This window comes from Lactuca saligna, chromosome 7 (genome assembly GCF_052625555.1).
Source record: "Lactuca saligna cultivar CGN05327 chromosome 7, ASM5262555v1, whole genome shotgun sequence".
Taxonomy (NCBI): Eukaryota; Viridiplantae; Streptophyta; class Magnoliopsida; order Asterales; family Asteraceae; genus Lactuca; species Lactuca saligna.
In genome coordinates this window covers 44,316,737-44,321,869 of record NC_136423.1, presented here as the reverse complement: position 1 = coordinate 44,321,869, position 5,133 = coordinate 44,316,737, and the positions used below count along the sequence as shown (strand labels likewise).

The following is a 5,133-nucleotide window of genomic DNA, read 5'->3' as shown; positions in this document are numbered from 1 at the left end:
AAATACACGACTAAACTTTTAAAAGAGAAAGTAAAAGCTTTATTAGTAGGTGGGAGAATGACCCTCAAATAGATTTTGAAGAGCATTAGAATTTATTATCATGTCCCATTTTACAGCTTGGCATTGATAATAGTATAACACACGTTCAATCCAAAGAAAATCCAAAAGTATTATTAATAATATATTAACGAGTTATTTTTCCAAATTTCTAAGATTTTAGTGACGTTCCAAACCTTGGTGGCTACATGCAACTCGCTTTTTCCTCTTTCTCTCTCTGTCTTACTGTCTACCTCTCTCTCACTCTCTCTCCATAAATATATATAGTATATATATTCATGGACTCATACCAACAATTATGGGTGCATTAAGACTTCAACACTTGTAAACCCCTCTTCATTTCTCCCTCCTCACCTCTACACCTCACAATAATACCTTACTTTGAACACTCCGAACCTTCATTCTTACTGGGATCCGATCGGACTATCCATTTCAAGATTTCATGATCACCGCAGCAATAGCTGAACTCCCTCGGAAAATGAGAAAACGAAACAGAGAATCTGATAACAAAAACAACAGTAAGCATCCGGTTTACCGAGGGGTTCGTATGCGGGCATGGGGCAAATGGGTATCTGAGATCCGAGAACCCAAAAAGAAGTCTCGGATCTGGCTTGGCACCTTTTCTGATCCAGAAATGGCGGCGCGTGCACACGACGTGGCTGCACTCTCTATAAAAGGCTCGTCGGCGATCCTTAACTTCCCGGAGCTCGCCGGAGTTTTACCACGACCGGACTCTTGCTCTCCCCGTGATGTCCAAGCGGCAGCCACCAAAGCCGCAGCTATGACCCATCTTAACCCAATCACCACCACAACAACAACCCCGTCAACCCCCTCCACGTCATCTTCATCGTCGTACTCTGCTGTCTCCACATTAACTTCGGCTTCTGAGGAGGTGTCGACAATGCCGCCACCGGCGGAGGAACTAGACGCGATTGTTGAACTACCGTGTTTGAGTGAGAGTTATTGTTCGGGTGAGTCAAGGAACGATTACGTGTTTGTGGACTCAGGGTGGGACTACTACTCATTATCTACACCGTGGCCGGCGGAGTGCGATGGTGGATATTTCCCCGGGGAGCCGTTGTCTATATTACCTTCAACTTCCTCTGGCACATTTTTTTCCGACAACTATTCATGGCAGGATTACTAAAAAAGAAAATCAAAACTGAATTTGTGTGTATTTTTCTTTTTCTTTTAATTATAAGTTTAAAATAGACACGTGGCCTTTTTAAAATAATTGGGTAATTTTGGTTAGAATATTTACCGGAAGGGTTATGTATTACAAGTTTCTTTCTTTTTTATAATTATCAGAAACCGAGATTTTAGCTGAGAAACTATTAATAAAAATAGATAAAAGAGGATAACAGAGCAATGAAATGTCGTTTTTGTGATATTTGTCTTAAAATGATATGTATTTTAAGAGAAATTAAATACATTTTTTGTGTATTTATCTTTGTATCAATTTGAATTTGTGACGAGTGTCGTATTCTCATAAAATTAATTATATTTTATGATATTTTACATCATTTCAAATGTGCAGCAAAACTATTAAAATGAAAAATAAAAAGATATTTAATTTCGTATATTTTAATAATGTGATTGTCTCAATTCTAAATGATATGAGATTTATTGGATTATATATATATATATATATATATATATATATATATATATATATATATATATATATATATATATATATATATATATATATATATATATTAAAATTATGAAAATTTTAACAGTAAAGTAGCATATTTTTGGTTATTTTGGTCCTCCATTATTTACAACATTGATCCTTCATTTTTATGCTTTTGTTCACAAACAACCCTTTAACTTTTGTTTAAATATTTCATAACCTTCAACTTTTATTACATATTATTAGTATTTTTACTTACAATATTGATCATTCACCTTTATGCTTTTGTTCACAAACAACCTTTTCACTTTGGTTTGAAAAATGGTCCCTTAACTATATGGTGGTCATTGCTTCCTTTTTGTCTTTTTTGTTCCATGTGGTTTACCAGATTTAACACATTGAGAAGAACGATGGAAACCAAAATTACTCTTCTAATCCTAATCCAATTTTTTTTATTAATTTATATTTCTTTTTTTCGTTTTAAATTAATGTTTTGTTTATTAGAAAATACTCGCCCAATACCATAAAGTCACCCACCATCTGCCATCACCACCACCACCAGTACCGCCAAAATTACATAAATGGTCCATATGGTTTACCCGTGGTCACAAATTCAGTCTCTATTACCTGAAAAGAACAAATTACCCTCACATTAACGGACAAAAAACAATGGTCTATATTTTCTGGATTGGTTTTCCGGCCCCTGCCATACATGGCAATAAAGTTCAATTTGTGACACCATTTCTTTATTTTCCTCATTTATTGTAAGAAATAATTGTTTAGATTTCTTTACTTATGTAATTAGATGACATTATTTATCTTCCTTTATTAGATTATCTCAATTCAATTCAATATGCTACTTTACTTTACAAAGTAATATCTTCCGACCCCGGTAATGCCGGGGAATCCTTTCTAGTTATTTATAAAAATTTATAAGTATTTCTTATTTTAAGAATGATTTTTGGTTACATGGTTTTTTTGGGGTATTACCCCGGTAATGCCGGGGGATCGACCTGTTCAATTAATGAGAGCTTCTGTTCAAACAATTTAAGTTAGGCTATGAGGTGTCGTAAAATGTTTACTCGCAGCATGCCTATAAGCAACCATTGTCGGCGGTAAACAACACCCCTCAGCCATTTGATTTACCTGCGGTGGTTTTCATAGGTATAATATCACTACTCAAATGCAAAAGCTTTGTGGATGAAATATTTCTCAAATCAAGTTTAGGTTGCGTTATTATTTATACTTTCATGCATAAAGAAAAATACTCAATAGTAAATGGCAATAGTAAATGGTTATGGTTTAGAAACAATTTTGTAAGTAAAAATATAACTACACCCTATCATGGGTATAAATTGCTAAGAAATATAAATGCACATGACACCTGTTTCCCATTGACATCTATACACCCTTTAGTTTATAACCAGAGTTTAAAGAATATTATTGCTCAATGAAGAATTATTGGTATCGAAAGAAAACTATTTTAGAATTGACATAATACAAACCTACTAATTCAAACGTTTCTGAAGTGATGTATATTATTGAGTTTTTAGACTACATTACATTTTTGAGTAGGGATGGCAAAAAAACCCGAACCCGACGGGGAAACCCGAAACCCGATCATTTCGGGTCGGGTAACGGGTCGTTATCGGGTTTTTTATCGGGTTCGGGGCAGGGAGTGGGTTATCCTCGCCCCGACCCGATCCGCCCCGATTATATATATATATATATATATATATATATATATATATATATATATATATATATATATATATATATATATATATATATATATATATATATATATATATAATATGTTCAAAAAATTTTGCTGTTAATTGTACACGTTCAAATATAAAATACTTATCGTGGACAATTTTTTTAGTTATTAACAATCTGGTGTTAATGATCATTTTTATGTGTTTTGACGTATTAAACAAAACTTAAATCAAATAATTTTTTATATAACGTCCAGTTTATTTTATTAAAGTGATGCATCATGTTTTTAATTTAAAAGAGTTGCTAGAACATGTATATTTTATAAGACATTGGGGTACCCTAAAAGAGAATAAAGATTTCGTTATCAGTTGTTGTAAACCCGATAAGATACCCGAAACCCAACGGGGAAACCCGAAACCCAATGGGGCGCCCCGATAAGATACCCGAAAGTTATCGGGGTGGGTTTGGGAATCCATGCCCCGCCCCGAACCCGCCCCATTGCCATTCCTATTTTTGAGGCCAGGTCGAATTACATCTTTACATTTTCATATATCGCATCCAAACTCAGTTTTATATATATATATATATATATATATATATATATATATATATATATATATATATATATATATATATATATATATATATATATATATATATATATATATAAAAGGTAAAAAAAAAGTTCTTTTTCCATAGGAAGGTAAGAAATTTTTTCTTTACATATTTTTTGGCGAAAAAAACAAATAAATTACTAGATGAATAAAATATAACATGATTCACAAAAAAAATCCCAAAAAAACAACTTAATGCTTAATTTTTACGATTATTTTGTTGATATTCATTACAATTGTCATAAAAGTTGATTTATTTTTAATTTACTTAAAAATGAATCATGAAAGTGGTTTTTTGAGTTTTTTTTTGTAAATCATCTTACTGTTAAATCATCTAATAAGTTATTTTTTTTTGTGTGTGTATATATATATATATATATATATATATATATATATATATATATATATATGGAGAGAGATAGAGACGGGGAGAGAGGTTCTATTGAGATTATGAAAAAAAAAAAAATAACTTCAGATTCTATCTCAACCATATATTTTCTCCTTCTTCGCTTTAACGCTCAAGTGTACCAGCATGGAGGGATAGTGTCTAATCATAAATGATTATATGTGTAACATCTTGATTCCTAGGTATGAGAATTTTATATAAAAAAGCAATTTTTCCTTAGAACTCGTCGAGTTGATGGCCTCAACTCGACGTGCTGAAAGTCTATGGGCCCCGAATCTTTTAGGACAAACTCGACGAGTTGGAGAAGAAACTCGGTGAGTTGGCGACTGAATATGAAACCCTAATTTTTAGGGTGGTGCACCCTATTTAAAGGCCTCAAGTCTCATTGTTGGCCTCCGTAATCGCCCCTCTGTCCAGAAACCCTAGCCTCGTGTTTTCTCTCCTAGTTTTTAGTGTGTGTGAGCTTAAAAAGTGTTTCCTTGGTGTTCTCTTGAAGAAGATTGAACTTGGTGGTGCATAGATTGAAGGGGGAAGCTTTAGATCCATGATCTTCTTGATTTTAGCTACACTTTTGAGGTAAAAATTCGAAACTTGCTCATGTATTGCTTAGATCTCTTCATTGGAAGTTTATTGTAATTTTTGGCTCATTTTTGGGTTTGTTCTTGGTTTGAGCATGTCTTGAAGTTATAACTTCAGATCTA

General features: G+C 32.9%; 1 pseudogene; it reads left to right on the top strand.

Moving 5' to 3' along the window:
- The first annotated feature begins 266 nt into the window (after positions 1-266).
- On the top strand, positions 267-1,510 carry LOC145005823 (ethylene-responsive transcription factor ERF043 pseudogene; annotated as a pseudogene).
- The last annotated feature ends 3,623 nt before the right edge of the window (positions 1,511-5,133 follow it).